At 39.6% G+C, this 17,356-nt stretch overlaps 1 protein-coding gene across 7 annotated transcripts in view; it reads right to left on the reverse strand.

Moving 5' to 3' along the window:
* The window catches only part of LOC109415818 (filamin-B), a 198,509-nt gene that overhangs the window by 86,356 nt on the left and 94,797 nt on the right, over positions 1-17,356 (reverse strand). Inside the window, exon 1 of one of the 7 annotated variants that reach the window (XM_029869281.2) lies at positions 517-616. The exons of 4 other annotated variants lie outside the window; for them this stretch is intronic. The gene's annotated coding sequence lies outside the window, so the exon portion shown is untranslated. Of the gene's footprint in view, positions 1-516; positions 617-17,356 lie in introns of those variants that run through there. 2 more of the 7 variants (XM_029869284.2, XM_029869282.2) reach the window with 2 other exon arrangements.

A 17,356-nucleotide genomic window follows, 5' to 3' on the forward strand; every position in this document is an offset into this window, starting at 1 on the left:
GTAAACAGTTCAAGTTTCATTACACGAGTATATAACAATTTAGCGATCACAATCAACAATGAATGCAAACAAACCAGTTTTCATTGAATCAATTATTTGAGGAATTCATTCAGCAAAATATTTCCAAAACCTAAAGACCAAATCATACACTTCACTCATTCGGCATTCGTTAATCCGGGTCCACTTCGTTCCTGCTTCCCGCACTTGCACCCAATCAACGAGGGCACGTCGTTGATTCAGTTCAAGCTGCGATCTTACACCGAACAGCAAAGGTATTTTCTCGATCCAGACCGCACTTGCTCACACTCACACCAACGTCAACAAAGACGACGTCGTCGACGACGACGACACCACAAGGGAGAGATTTCGAATCAACAGCAGCAGCGAAACTATGCGCGGCGACGTGAAGAAGAAAAACAGGAAAACGCCACACATCAACACATCAAAGGTGAAAACTTCTTTTTGGTTTTCTCCTTTTCTGGAGCCCAATTGGTCACACGAGCACCTGAGCTATACCTTAATCCGACTTGGGGAACCGAGGGAGCTGAACGAAAAACGCGTCCAAATCGTGCCACGATCTAACTGAGACTGGTCGAGCGAGCTCTCTCTTAGCAGCTCGACTTGATCGATCGCCCACAAGCGAAGATCGGATTCTTCAAGAAGTAGTGTGCGCGATCGTACGCCTCGCCGTCGTAGGCACGAAGGTGAGAAAGAAAAAGTTCAGTAAGGAAATCGGCTTATGAGGAGGTTCTCTCACTCTCAGTGCAACTATGGTGAGGGCTCACCCACCCGCTCTCGACTTCATCGCGTGTCTGGCGAGCGATTCGTATGAAATTTGAATAAGTTTTCGTCGACGTGCTTTTGTTTTGTTTGCAGCGATTTAAATGAACATTGAAGAGACGAGCGAACCCTGGTAGAAAAGCACCGGCGAAAGTGTTCATGAGAAATGTGGTCTTGATAGTACTACATAGCAGGTGGTGAAGGTGATACTGTCCCTTGTACTGTCCTCAGAAGATAGAAGTTGATATCGGAATGAACGTGCATGAATGGGAACGGGTAATTCATTGGAGTATCCGCATATATGTGGTTGGTGCATGGAATAAATTGAATAACTTTCATGACCCAGCCAAGCCCTGCGAATGGAATGCTCTTGTTTTTTCCTTGAAAGTTAAAAATATGTTTTGCCTTTCTCGTACACTAAGTGTACTGGAAAGGCTATATGTTCACTCCAAAAATGACTTTTTGATAGAAGGCCCGGAAGGTCAAGTCACATATACCAATCAACTCAGCTCGACGAATTGAGGTGATGTCTGTGTGTGTGTATGTGTGTGTGTATGTGTGTGTGTATGTATGTGTGTATGTGTACAAAAAAACTCACATCACTTTTTGGCAGTCAACATCAACCGATTTTAATGACCGACGGTTCATTCGACGCGGAATCTGGTCCCATTGTTTCCTATTGAAAATGGTTCGGATCGGTCCAGCCGTTCCGGAGTTATGGCCATTTAGGTGTTCCGGACCAGTACCCTTGGAAGGGGCCATACATAGAAATGTAACAAACATATACATGCGACACATCAAACTGCGGCATTTTTGATTACCTGATAAACAGTTAGCAAGAAAACAGTCTCAGACCATATCTGAACCGGTAGTGTTCCGGAACCGGTTCCGGATGTCCCGCTGGAAGTGGCCAAATATAAAAGTGATCCAAAACTATGCATGCGACACATCAAACTGCGTCATTTTCGATTACCTGATAAACAGTTAGCAAGAAAATAGTCTGAGACCATATCTGAACCGGTAGTGTTCCGGAACCGTTTCCGGATGTTCCGCTGGAAGTGGTAAAATATAAAAGTGATTTAAACCCATGCATGCGACACATCAAATAACGGCATTTTCGATAACTTGATGAACAGTTAGCAAGAAAACAGTCTCAGACCATATGTGAACCGGTAGTGTTCCGGAACCGGTTCCGGGTGTCCCTACGGAAGTGGCCAAATATAAAAGTGAACCAAACCTATGCATGCGACATATCGAAGCGTGGCTTTTTTTTGATAATGAAAGGTTAGCATAAAGAAAGACTCAGATCATATCTGAACCGGTAGTGTTTTGGAACCGGTTTTAGGTGTCCCGCCGGAAATGGCCGTATATAAAAGTGAACAAAACTTATGCATGCGACACATCAAATCACGTCTTTTCTGACAACTTGATGATCGCTTATCAAGGAAGTAGGCTAAGACCACATTAGGGACTGCCAGTAGTGCCGAAACTAGTTCCGGGTTTCCCTCCAAAAGTGGCTAAATATAAAATTGAACCAAACCCATGCATGCAACACAGCAAAGCGCGGCTTTTTTTGATAACCTAATAAACGTTAGCAAGCAAATAGGCTCAGACAATTTAAGAGACTACCGGTAGTGTTCCGCAACCGGTTCCGGGCCGGAAGTGAAACCAAACCCATGCATTGAGGTATCGTGGCTGTTTAGGTAACATGATGAACAGTTGCAAGAAAATAGACGCAAGCCATATCAGTGTGTTACGGAACCGATTCCGGGTGTCCCGCCAGAAATGGTCAAATGTAAAAGAGAACAATACATGCGACATATCAATGACTTATTCAGTAACAGGATACACGGTTAACCAGTACATAATCTCAAACCGTATTTGAGAGAACCGGTAATGTTCCATAACTGGTGATGAGACGAGAAACCCACCGGAAGTGGTAAAATGTAGAAGGGAACCAAACCAGGTCACATCTAGAACTAGTAATAGTATTTCAGAATCGGTTGCGGGTGTTCCATGGGAAGTGATTAAATAGAAGTGAACCAAATTCGTGCATGCGACACATAAAATCGCAGTTTTTTTCTAAAATTTGCCGAACGGTTAGCAAGAAAATAGCCTCAGATCACTTTTATATTTTGCTTTTTAGGTAACTCGATGAACAGTTGACAAGAGCATAGTCTCAGTCCATATGTGAGAAAGTAAGTGGTCAAATGTAAAATTGAACAAAACCCGTGTAAGCTGCACATCAAATAGCGGAATTATAAAAGTGAAAAAAAATAAATGTTAAAGCGATAAATCAAATCGTAGCTTTTTTGATAGCCTGTAAACGTTGGGAAAGATTATAAGTGAAGAAATAGTCAAAATCTTCATATATGCAAGAGTACAAAATCGTGACCAAATCATATCACACCATTTCAGATTCGTGCAGTGTAAATATATAGTAGGATGGAACAACGTGGAAATCGCATCAACACCGAATAAAGTTTTTTAATCTTCAATCTCTTTTTGCTTCTAAAATTACTGCTCACAATTTGGGTGCGGCTGGTTGAGCCCTCGCTTCTCGCATTGCGATTGAAATTTGATTGGAAAATTTCCATTTTCTTCTTTTTTTTGGTAAGGAGGTCAAATTTCACATGAATCGTGTTACCAATGATACTAAAATTTAGCCTAAAGTGTGCTATAAACACTTTGTCGTGGATCACAAAGTGATCTATGATTGTGAATAAAGTCAACCTCCTTCATGCATTAGCTGATGCTCACCCTGCTGCCGTGGTGAATAGAATGGGGTCATAATGACCCCAATGCACGACTAGGGGTAAGGTGGTCAAGCAGTCAACTAAGAGGTCTGATATTTTTTAGCTATGTTTTGTTGTTGAACATAACATCGGAATATGTATCATTAATAAGTTTCCCAAATCGATGAAAGCAAAAATTGTTGCTTTTTGAAAGTTAAAATTGTGTTTTTCTATACAAAATGATTCAGGAACATTTTGGCTAACGTCGATGGAAAAATCATGAGTACAGTTTCGACGAGAAAGGCACTATCACCACTAGGTGGATTAATCTGGGTTTTTTGGAGTGAATATTACGCAACTCACTAGGGTCTTGTACCATTTGGGCAGATGTACCTATTTTGGGCACTTGTCTCTATAACTAAGTCAATTTCAAACCGATTGATTTGAAATTTTGTTCAGAGTTAGGCACGTACAGTATCTAACTCTGTACAAAAATTCAAATAAATCGGTTTGAAATTGACTTAGTTATAGCGACAAGTGCCCAAATTAGGTACACCTGCCCAAATGGTACAATACCCTATAACAATCCGTTTCCGACATTCTTAGCAAACTGCAGTAGAATCACTTGGCATGATACGGGACCTCGCAATGCAGGCTACTGGCTCCGCCAAAGCTCCACTCCTCAATGAGGCAGCAAGCAACACACTCACTGTCTCGTTATGATGATTGCTGTCACCGATGCTAACTAGGGGAAGGACACGCAAGGGTAATATCACTAATCATTATTCACACCCCATATTTGGATATTTGAAACTCCTATAAGAGTTTGTCAAATAAATTCAACTGGAGTCTTCAAAGACAATCAAGAAGTCTATCATCTGTTTTAAGGAATCTCGTCTGAATTTTTGGAAGTTTTCATCAATTCATAGAGCTACTTCGGCACTGCAGTCTTGGGGAATTAAACGATAGGAAAAATCTAAAACTATCGTTTTAATTTTCCAAGACTGCAGTGCCGAAGTAGCTCTATAGATCGTAACAGTCGAACTCTCCTTATCCCTATTTCATCAATTCTTCAGATCAAAAATGTCGCTTAAATGGATACCCTAGTTTCTAGTACAGTGATGACCTGATTGCTTTTTTGTTTGGGTCCATCAAAATAGCAGGGAGAGGGAGAAAAAAACAGATTACGAAGTGTATTACGCTTCAGTGTAAGAAATATTCCTAAGCGTTTAAACAGTTGAATTATAACAACCTCTTTCTCCCAGACATAACATCCCTACTGGAAAACAGCCTTTTCAGCCTTTTAATATGAACCATAAGCACCGAGTGAAGAAAAAGCGGAATCGGTTCAGGCAGCTAGGATTGAACCAAATGTGCGCAATTTTAAAATGATTAATGCAAAATGACCCTCACTATGCAGTGATTGTCAGTTGCCAGAAGATTACAATCAAAGCATTCAATAATTTATTTTACTAACCGTTGCATTACAATAATAACCCTTTCGGGACGGAGCCCAAAAAAGTGAAATATCCATAATTGCTCAACTTTGGCTCTCCAGAACTCTTAGATTTCTCAAAAAAGCAACAAATATTTCTTCTCATTTGAAAAAAAAACTACTCTTTATCTTTCGATTTCTAGCTATGACTACATAGATGAATCGGAAAAAAATATGCGACTGATGAAACATTTTCATTTTTAACGTTTTTTGAAAACCGTTTGTCTACCTTGTTGTGGTAAATTGCATAGATAATGTTAACGAATGTTTGTTTACACACAAAAAAGTATAAGTAATGGCTGAATTATTGAAACAGTTTACATCACATAAAACAAAGTATAAACAGATGAAAAAATACGCAAAACTGTTACCGCTCAACAGCACAATTGTGCTGGTTTGTTACGAAAGGGATAAAGAGGAGCGGATCTGGTGTGATGGTTAAAGCACGTGACTATCACGCCAAGGACCTGGGATCGAATCCCACTTCCGTCAAACTCACAAAATATGAGTTCTTCCTTCGGAAGGGAAGTAAAGCGTGGGTTTTCGAGATGAACTAGCCTTGAGCTAAAAATCTCGTTAATACATATACATAAAAAACGATTATAAATAAAACTGAATCAACCATTCTTCGCCACAACACTCAGTTCGTGACTGCAGTTCTCCATCCTCGGCCATGTCCCGCGATCGTTCTGCACCTGGTCCGAATACCTTGCACGCAGTGCAATCAGGTTTTCTTGGACCAACCGGATCTCTACACCAGCTTTGTATTGTGGTTGTCAGGCATTCTCACAATATGCACTGCCTATCGTATCTTTCCAGCTTTTACCACCTTCCGGGCAGGGATGGAAAATGATGAAGATTGCAACTGAGCAGACACAAACCAAAACAAACATACTCGTGAACAACAGGGGCCCGAGAATACTCGCACTTCTCTATTCGTGAGTTAACGAAACTGGCAAGCACTCGCATGTGACTCGCGAAGCTTCATGAGTTTTTTGCATTTTGACGAAAAACGCATTTTAACGACTGAAAGTGCTGCTTTTCAGGAACAATGAAGCATAAAGCATTCGTTTATGTTGGATAATCACTGGATTTGCTATTATAACCACAACAAAATGCACTTCCCGTACCTCCACTAGTTCTTCACGAATAAAAGCTCATGGGTGTTTCTGTTTTTGTTTTGCTTCTTACTCACGAAGCAAGCGGGTGCGAATAAACTCACACACTGTTTACTAGGCCTGTCCAGCTTTTCAAAAATGTTCTCTGATTCTCAAGTCCACCCCCATATTTTGATTGGCATCCTAAAAGAAGTAACTGGTCAAAATTTCAGCCAAATCCGTTGAAATTAAGAGGTGCATCAAATCATACATACATACATTTATTTGTTCGACATCATTAAGACAAGACATAATCAACAATAGTACGCCACAATACTCGGTTCGTGGCTGCCGCTCTCCATCATCGGTCACGCCCAATGCTCGCCAAGTCACGCTTCAAGAGGCCTCCGTCTTTATCCCTGCATATTTCGGCACGCGGCACGAAGCCGTTGCGGGATGCGTTGAGCTTCTGATAGAACTTCCGTGTGTCTTGGGAACGGCACAGCAGTTCCATTTCTTCACACTCCGCTTCTTCCAGGCGGCGCTTTTTCTCCCGAAAGAGGCGGGTCTGCTGTTTCCGCTTCTGTTTATAACGTTCCACGTTCTGTCGAGTCCCTTGCTCAGAGTGTCTGTATGCACAAATCACAATATGAGATTGAGAAAAGTTGGCTGTGTGCACATGAAAATTCCTTGAGCTTGAGACTCGCGATGTTTGTGCACATCACATTAGCACTGCGAGTCTCAATGAGCCATCTCAATGAGACAAGCTCCAGTACCTTTACCTACCTGTCATCATGAGAAAAAGTTTGCGTTGCAAGTTTTGAGGTGAGTTCTTATGAAGTAGATTTAAATTATTTGTTGTTTTTTGTAGCTTCAAGAGTGCATTTATTCCTGAGATACAATATCCGTGCGCTTACGCAAAGGCCGTTTTCGCGGAAACTCTTGGCTTTACTCACTGCATATCGTACTCCGTGGATATTCCTCATCACTGGGATGCAGGCTGCAGTTTCTCAAAGAATTATTCATCCCGAGGATTCCAAATAAAATCGACTTCGGGGTTTCTAATCTCCAGAAGATACAAACCACGCATTTTTCTTTTATTTTTTAATTATCCGTAAATGCAAAATCGTTCTAAAGCCACATATGTGATGTTGTGTAATTTATATAATACAACGACCTACATAATTCTTTATTTTTCCCTAATATTGAACCTGAAAAGTCTACAAAATAGTCGTCTGTTAATTCCGCAATGGTTAGAGGTGAGTCTTGTTAGAGTTTGAAAGATCTTGCGTGTCAAAATCGAGAAAAAATGTAATAAGGGATCAACCCCGTTAAATAAATAAACTAGGGATCAAAAAGGTTTAGGCATTTTGAGAATACATCTCCAAAGTAAGGTTTTGAGGTCGAAATGTCCGCCCCATACATCACGGTATGCCTGACATAGCCTAGAGAGTAGATTAACACACATCATTATATTTCTTGTTTACGAACGAATCCATTTTCGAATAAAGGTAAATCGATTACATTCCCGTTCACGCAAGCGAAATCAATCGAATCCATATTCGAGCAAACCAAATACGTTCAAAAGCAGATATCCGTCCATAAACAAGAATGAGGGCAATTATGTGTGCTAAATTTGTAGAAACTGATAGAACAAGTAATTGCTAAATTACATCTGACGAGGATCTCAATGAGACGAGTCTCACGAGACGTCTCATTGAGACGCGTACACTAGAAATTTTATGCGCGTGCTATGATCTCAAATCTCACAAATTTCGTGAAACGCATTTCAAACAAGCGCATAGCACACTGTCTCATTCATGTATACATGAGATTTCAGACACTCTGCCCTTGCTGCAGCATTACCGCCCTCGCTGCATTCTTCTCCTCCAAAACCGTTCTGCACTCTTCGTCGAACCATTCGTTCCGTTGATTCCGTTTCACGTACCCGATGGTGCTCTCGGCTGCGTCGTTGATGGCTGCTTTCACTGTACTCCAGCAGTCCTCTAGAGGGGCCTCATCGAGCTCGCCCTCGTCTGGCAACGCGGCTTCGAGGTTCTGCGCGTATGCTGAGGCGACATCCGGTTGCTTCAGTCGCTCTAGGTTGTACCGTGGCGGTCGCCGGTACCGTACATTGTTGATGACGGAGAGTTTTGGGCGCAATTTGACCATCACCAGATAGTGGTCGGAGTCGATGTTGGCGCCACGATAAGTCCTGATGTCGATAATGTCGGAGAAGTGCCGCCCGTCAATTAGAACGTGGTCGATTTGAGATTCCGTCTGCTGTGGTGATCTCCAGGTGTAACGATAAGGGAGGCTGTGTTGGAAAAAGGTGCTACGTATGGCCATATTTTTGGAGGCGGCGAAATCAATGAGTCGTAGGCCGTTTTCGTCCGTCTGCTGGTGGGCGCTGAACTTACCAATCGTCGGTCTGAATTCCTCCTCCTGGCCTACCTGAGCGTTCAAATCTCCTATGATGATCTTGATGTCGTGGCTTGGGCAGCGATCGTACTCGCGTTCGAGCTGCGCGTAAAATGCGTCCTTGTCATCATCAGTACTTCCGGAGTGTGGGCTGTGCACGTTTATTATGCTGAAGTTGAAGAATCGGCCCTTGATCCTCAACCTGCACATTCTTTCGTCGATCGGCCACCAACCGATCACGCGCCTCTGCATATCACCCATCACGATAAAAGCTGTTCCCAGCTTGCGTGTATTGCCGCAGCTCTGGTAGATGGTATGATTACCTCTAAACGTTCGCACCATGGATCCTGTCCAACACACCTCCTGCAGCGCTACGATGCCGAACCCGCGGTCCTTCAGTAGATCGGCGAGTATGCGGGTGCTCCCAATGAAGTTGAGAGATCGGCAGTTCCACGTACCGAGTTTCCAATCGCAAGTCCTTTTTGTTCGCTGGGGTCGTTGCCGTTGGTCTCGGTTCGTATTATTCTGTTGCTGATTTTCCGTTACAATGTTTTTTTACGGCTGGCTCGTAGGGCCTGACACCAACCCCCTACTTTCCGGAGGACCATAGTGCACAGTTGAGCTTAGAGTCCTTCCCTGGCACTCGGACGTAGATCAGCCGCCCCTAACATGGGGATCAGACGCTGTTGTGAGCCGCTCCTCCTGGAGAACAGACGCTCAGGTTTGCCGAAGCAAACCCCCCTTCCCTGTCAGCCTACGACCAAAGTTCCCACCGGGGTTGGTTACCCGATCTTCCCTAAGGTTGCTCATAGTTTCCGGCCGGTACCGCGTGGAGGTAGGGATAGGAGTTGCTGGGCAGAGGCTAGTGGATCACAATGGGATCTGAATTGCGCAGCATACCCAGCCTTTACCGTGCCAGCGTGATTGCACCCGAAAAGCTAGTTTTTAGATCACATTTGGCTTTCACGAATTTTAGTAATTTTTGCTCAACTCCTACAGCATTGGTGCCAAAAAAGCAAATAACCAAAAAACATTGGAGAATATGATGCCGTTTTAAAAAATCCAACTTATTACGTATATTAGGGTATTCCAGAACAAAACCTATAAAAAAATCAACTTTTTAAGATTTTTCTGATTACAAATGTGATAATTACACATCTTTCCTTCAATTTTATTGGCACACGTTTCTCGGAGAAGTTGTAGCAAACAAGTATAGCTTTCAATTTCTGCCAAAAGAATTAAGTTTTGACATGTTTTAGTGTAGTTATGATTTTTTGAAATTCAAAAATAGTCGAAAAACACAAAATTGATTTGATGCACCTTTTAATTTTAATGGATTTGGCTGAAATTTTGACCAGTTACTTCTTTTAGGATGCCAATCAAAATATGGGGGTGGACTTGAGAATCAGAGAACATTTTTGAAAAGCTGGACAGGCCTACTGTTTACTCTCGGAATCGTGAGTAAGCCTTGTGTTGGTTTTACATTCGCGAATTGCTTCATGAGGAGAGTAATTCCATCACTGCTTCCGGGTCCTAGGTACGCCGTAGAGTGCCGCTAAAGATGGACCCAAGCACCCGTCGCTCGAGCACTGGATAGCTTCCTTGACTTCCCACAACGTGGGAGTTGGCTCGTTGTTGCTCCATGCTGTACTGACATTCATGCTATGTAATACCGATAAGTCATCAGATAGACAGTGCCTGAAGCACTCGACAATTCAAAAATAATTACTCTTCCCCTCTGACATTCATGTACATTTCACACAACAGAGACGTGTAGGTGTTCATCTTATTCGATTCGAAGGAAATTTGGATTGTGAAAAGGAACAAACCATATGCATTAGTGGAATCGAGTTCAGTTCTGTGCCTTCAGGGGATGGAGTGTCTTCATAGCTTGGAGGAAAGAAGCGCCCATCTAGCGAATTGGGAGTCGTGAATTCGATTCTCACCGGAGCACGTGGATTTCTTTTCGCAATTCAAATATCAATTTGTTCATCAACCACGTGCTTCTGTTATGTGTATGAATGTCAAAGCAATCAAACGTTCTAATTTCCACTTTGCTTGGTCAGCCTAAGCGAAAATCAAGAAATTGATATCTAGAAGAATGCCTGACAAAATTCTTGAAGGATCCCCGAAGGGAATGCCAGAGAATGTTTGGTATTTTTTTGATAAATCCTTGGAGGAATGCTTTTTGGAATCTCTGAGTGATACTCTGAAGAAATTCTTATAGGGACTCGATGGATAAACTTCAGAAAATTCCATTATATATTACTTGTTAGAATCTTGAAAGCATCCTTGACGGCCCTAGGGAAACTCCTGGATGAATCACTGATGAAATCCCTGATTAAATCTCTAGTTGAATCCCATCAGGAGACTTTGAAAAAATTCATGAAGTTATTCCTGGACAAGTCCCAGGTGAATTTTCTAAAAAAAATCCCTGGTGAAATTCTTGGAATAAATTTTAAGGAATTACGGGGGTATTTCTTGGAGGTATTCTTACAGAAAAAAAAACCTTGAGAAATTCCTAGTTGAATCCTTGGACTCATTCCTAAAGTTATTTGTATCCCTGCTGGAAACCCCTGAAAGAATCCTTAAAATAAACCTTGAATGAATTTTTGTACAAATCCCGGGCGAAAGTAAAAAAAAAAATCTCTGGTGAAATGCTTGGAGGAGTTCATGAAGAAATCCTTAGCGGGACTCTAGAGGAAAAAAACCAATCATTGAAAAATCAAAATCCAATTCTTACAATAACCCCTGGATCCTTAGATACATTTCTGAGAAATACCAGGAGGAGTCCCTAGTGAAACTCTTGGAGTAATTTATTTAAGAATGAAAGCACGCGTCGGATTGGGACGTATTTCAGAGGAAACAGAAAAAGAATCCTTCACCAATCCGATACTAATCATCATATATCAAACCATTATTTGTAATATCAGATTGGTACTAGAATTGAATGAGCTTTGAACAATTTTTTGCCCTTTTCAAATAACGCAGCGAGATTTGTTTGGTTCGTTATAAGCATATGATACAAAAGGACTGAAGACTGAAATGACTATTGATTATGAAATCATGAGTTGAAAAAAAAAAATTGGTACAATCGGATCAAAAAGCTGATAAATCCGATATACTTGCACAAAATTAGAGGATGATGAAATCAGGTCACCACTGTATTTTGGATGTCAATGCGATTTGTATGAATTAAAAGAATTCACTTTTTCCCTATGTTGGTGTTAAAAAAACAATCGTATAGCATACGTACATATCCGTTTGTGAGGACTGCTCAATTTTTAAAGCGGACAAGTTTGCATTGCTATTAAAAGAAGACCCGTACCTAGTTCGAATTTCACCAGCCTTGGTAAGTTGCTACGTGCACTATATAAACAGATAATGATCCTTATTGAATTGAATAAAAATAATAGGAATTTCTTAGACGTGTGCAAAATCTTGTTTTAACTGCCAAAAATCGAAAACAAAAAACAATGAAAAATGGTATAAAGTTTGAATTTTTTAGTGTGCACCGTGCTGCAACAGTATTACTGATAAACATTATGGCAACATATAAACTCGTGAAAAGCTATAAACATATTAAACCGATAGTTAAGAACTAAGAACTACCTTTAGAAATATCAAGGGAAAATCCTGAAATTATCTCTACATGAGCCCCTGCAGAAATTTTTCTAGAGATGATGATGAATTTCTAATTGAATCTCTGGAAAATTATTCTAAGAAACCATTGGACGAATTTATGTTAGCGTATTTGAAAGAATGTTTAAAGTAATCTTTGTAGAAATGTGTGAAGAATTCCCTGGAGAAATCTTCAAATGCTTTTCTAAACGAATCCCTAGATGAATTTCTGAGGTAATCTTTGAGTTTCAGGAGGAACTCATGGAAATCAACATTAAAGAATTCATGGATAAATTTATGGAGAAATTCTCAAAAAATTTCGTCAAGAAAATCTTTTGCAGTAAGCCATGGAGCAATTTTGAAAGCTATCAAATGAAGTTTTCTTGATGGAATCCATCAATTAATTTATGAAGGTATTTAATAAAAAAAATCTGTAGGAATCTCCAGGGAAATTTCTCAAGGTATTCCTGGAAGAATTTCTGAACAAAACTTCGGAAGAATGGAGGAATTCAGAGGAAATCCATTAAAGGTGCTCTAGATAAGTTTTTTGAGAAATTTTCAGAGAAATCTCGAAAGCTAATTTTGGAACAATTTTTGAATAAACCCATGGTATAAGTTTTAAACGAACTTTAGAAAGGAATCCATCAAAAACTTTCTGGAGGGTATTTTTTTAAATATTTTCTGAAGGAATCCAAGTAAGGCTTTATAAAGAAGTTCTTTAATTATTTTTTTTTATGATAATCTCCAGAAAACTTTGGAAAAAATGTAATGGAAACTATAAGTGTTATTACCTGAGCAGAAGAAAATAACAAGTGAATAACATATTTAGGTACCCAAGTAACACACTTGTCACAGAAGAGTCACGGCGGCGCAGGTTTTTGTTGCGCAGAAGTCACTGTGACTCACTTCTAACAAATAAATACTTGTTTGCTAGAAGTTAGTCATAGTGACATCTGCGCAACAAATACCTGCGCCGCCGTGACTCCTCTGTGTCAAGTGTGTTACTTGGGTATTTATCTTAAATACTACCATACCTTGATATGCCCTTCCTTAGGTGGTAATAAAAGGCAAAATAACAAAAAGGAATAGGGGAGGAAGGGGTAACCCCGTCACCTTAAGCATTTGGATTTTTAAAAATAAATGTAAGATGAAAATTGATATTTTCAGTACGCAGAATATTTGATTCATTAGTTTTTTAAAAGACTTGTGCATTATAATTGTCAAATTATGTTAATTCTGGCGAACAATGCACATAACACAACCATAGAAAATATTGATGTTTTTAATTCAGTGCGGGTAACACCGTCACCCCTATGGGGTAAGTCCGTCATATATATTTTTATATTGATTCTTTTGAAGATTTCAATTTTAAAATATTTTCAATACATTTTTAAAGTGCAGTGATGGTTTACCAATCATTCTACAGTCGATACTCTTGTAAAATCACTGGTCGGGGGCGCAATTGGAATCCGCTTAATAGGAGACTAAGCTTATGGAACTTGGGCTTTTTGGGGGTGTGACCAATTATCCCGGGTGTGTTAAGAGATAGCGCAATACTTGCTTCGGCAAAGTTTTAGGGTTTGAAAAGATCTACCATTTAGAACTTTGGTTCATATGATTAGTTGGTAACTTGGCCGCCAGAAGCGCCACCAACAGTTTGATGCTAAATTTCACTACAGGAACCATATTAGGTTGTCAAGCAAACGTTACGATATGCGACAGCTCAAGACTCTGATAATTAGAAATAGTTTCTTCGGAAAAAAATATTGGATTCGCTAATAACTCACAGATGATGAGTTACGAATCTTGTTCTTCGGTTATTTTCACTGCTAAACCAACAAATACTACATCAATACCAAACTCTGCTCAAATGCCTCCAACTGTTATTGTGATGTTCTTATAATATTTCGAAGAAAAACGCAGCAATAACATTCATAGGTATTAGAGCACATGTTGATTTTCGCATGTTATTTGTAAGGTATGCCCTTCTGCTCGGGTAACGAATCCTCGACAGAAATATCCGAGAGGATTTCTGGCTGATTTATTTTTCAATTCTCTGGAAGGATAAGCTTTGGGGATTTCTTAATTTTTTTAAATGTATCCGTGGAGAACTACCTGAAGATATTCATGAAAAGTTTTCCAAATAAATCCTTTGACAAATTTCTGGAAGAATCATTAAAGGATTTCTGAAAATCATCATGGATGAATTTCTGAAGCAAATGACGAATCTCCGATTTCATTATATTAAAAGAAATCTAATTGCAGAATTCTGAGGGGAATTCCCTCAGAATCTTGAGAGAAACTCATTCAGAATTCTGAGACGGGTTCTTATAGACAAGACTGCTCCATAATCCTGAGAGGGATTTCCTGCGAATTCTGACAGAAATTGCTGCAGTTTGCTGAGAGCACTGAGAAGGAATTTTCTCAATATTCCTAGAGAGATTCTTTCAAAATATTGAGAATGATTCTCCTAGAATTCAGAAAGCTTCTCCAGAATCCTGAAAGATGTTCCCGCAGATTATCCCAAAATCTTGAAAAGGGTATCCAATGCCTTAGAGCCCTGAGAAGGATGCCTCAAAAAATGCTAACATAATTTACCCCAGAGATGTGAAAGGGATGCTTCAAGGTATGCGTAGGGAATCTTGAGAGGAATTCTCCCTGAAACCTGAGAAGAGTTTCCCCAGAACTCGAATGGAGATCACCCTAGAATCCTGTGAGAAAGCCGAAGAATATCAGTCACTAAATTAACTAAAACGGCTGCTTTGGAATGAATAGATAATGCCACCGTAGCCTTGTGTGTTTGACATAACTCCACTGCTGTCAGTCACAATGCTATATACGATGGCGCCTTTGTTTACATGCGGTGAATGCCAGAAAAAATTGCTTCACTGGTCCATTACCTACTACAGCAGTGCGTGGCCACAAGGGATGCCAAATGAGTTTTAAAAAAATCTGTTTAATCCGTTTCAATAGTTTGCATGTAAAATCTGTGTACTTAATCTGTACCGCATATAAAAAAACGGCGATTTGTCCACTTGAAAGTCACAAACACCCGATTTGTGCTGAATATCAAGCTGTTTCGTGACGAGGGTTTGGAGCGTGCACGTCTAGTCTGCAGCATGATTATTTTCTGGATTTTTTGAAGAACGGCAATTCTAGAAAAAAAATTCTAAAATGATGACAACAGCTACAATTTGTAAAGGGATTTCCAAAAGTCGTGGAACGGACCTGGTGTGATGGTAGGAACATTTGACTATCACGCAGAGGACTTGGGATCGAATCCCACTCCCAACAAATTCAGAAAATGCGGGTTCTTCCTTCGGAAGGGAAGCAAAGCGTGCGTCCTGAGATGAACTAGCCTAGGGCTAAACATCTCGTTAATACAGATAAAAAAAAATCAAAAGTCTCAAACAATTTAATTTTGTATTCAATTTCAAAACAATAATACGAAAAACTATTACATACTGTCAAACGTGCGCCTTAATGCTAGGGATAGCAAAGCAGCCTTATTTCTAATCCCCCTTAAACTATAGAAATAAAATAAACGTATACGTTATTACAATTATTCCACCCTTCTCTCTGCAGCAGTAATGAGAACATTTTTATACTATGTGCAAAGATTGCATTATGTTATGTTACTCTTTTTGTTCATTTTCCTCTTCTACCAGTGTTCTACGTTCCAATCGGAATCCAACCAGGGTCTTAGTTTTGCTCAATATTCATGTTCACATTTGTTGAATACAGAAACTCGTATCAACATTTCTCAGTAGGAATAAAGAAAGAGCCATATCAAAGTAGTTGAATAGAACTGGATTCAAATCCGCTGTTTTCAGATTGGCATGTTTACAGTGAGATATAAAATAGTCACGGACTTTGGCTTTATACGAATTGGAAAATGCAACTCCTCAATAACAACGCCACATTTCCCATGAAGAAAGCGTTTCTGTTGCCAGAAACACAACTACAATCTACCACCTCTTAATAAGGTATCGCTTCCATTCCCCCCATCACATTCGTAGCCTTTTGGATGAATATGACCTTATACCTCTAACATGCAGCTATCCCCTAGTATAGCCGTATTTAGAGTAGGTAATCCACAGCATTATTACTTTTCAAACAACATAATCTTTGGTATCTACACTCAGTAGCAAAAAAAAAAAGCCGAGCTGATTTTTTCTCTTAAAATGCGTCATGTTCAATCTGCTGCAACTTTGACAATTATCAATATTTTTGGCTGAAAATTTAACCACTTCATCATCAATATATTGATAATGTATGGACAAAATTTCAAATTGATAGAAGTTATATATTTTAAGTTATAACAACTTATATGAAAAAATCCTTTTTTGGACATACCTTTTTCAAAAATCCGTATTTCAGTGAAAAATTTACGTAGCTTCATAAAAATTTCACTGCAGCGTCAGTAAATATAGAAAATGTTGTGGTCAAAATTTGAAATGTTTTCATCCAGCGGTTTGGGCCACAGAATTCATCAAAGTTGAAGTACCACTGTGGGTGCCTACAGTTTTCACTTCATATTGACCACGCTGAAACACCGGTGCAGAAAAAAAGCCGAGGTCAATTCGTTCAATCAATGTTTTGATCTAAGTTTTAATAAACAATCCATGTTATATGACATATTTTTATAAATTTTCGTGTGGTCTGCTAGTTGTTTAAGACATTCTACACGTAACAAATAGTGCGTTACGCGTTACACGTAATGCGTTACTAATGCGTTACAAACATACATATGTAAGTGAATATATAAGTAGTTTGTATAATTTACAAATTTTGGCCACTGTAAAAAAACATTTATAAGTAAACAAGCTGTGTGGTATAATTGAGAACCACAAAGTATGATATAGAAAGGCATGTAACATCACGTGTTTGCCTATGATAAGGTTTTAACAGTAGTCAAAATTTGTAAATTATTCAAACTACTTGTATATTCACTAATATACGTATGTTTGTAACGCATTACGTGTAACGCGTAACGTACTATATGTTACTTGTAGAATGGCATAAACAACAAGCAGACCACACGAAAAGTTTTAAAAATATGTCATATAATATAGATGGTTTATAAAAACTTAGATCAAAACATTAATGGAACGAATTGACCTCGGCTTTTTTTCTGCCCCGGTGTATCAGCGTGGTCAATATGGAGTGAAAACTGTAGGCACCCACAGTGGTACTTCAACTTTGAC

The sequence above is a fragment of the Aedes albopictus genome, chromosome 2 (genome assembly GCF_035046485.1).
Source record: "Aedes albopictus strain Foshan chromosome 2, AalbF5, whole genome shotgun sequence".
In the NCBI taxonomy this organism is placed as follows: domain Eukaryota; kingdom Metazoa; phylum Arthropoda; class Insecta; order Diptera; family Culicidae; genus Aedes; species Aedes albopictus.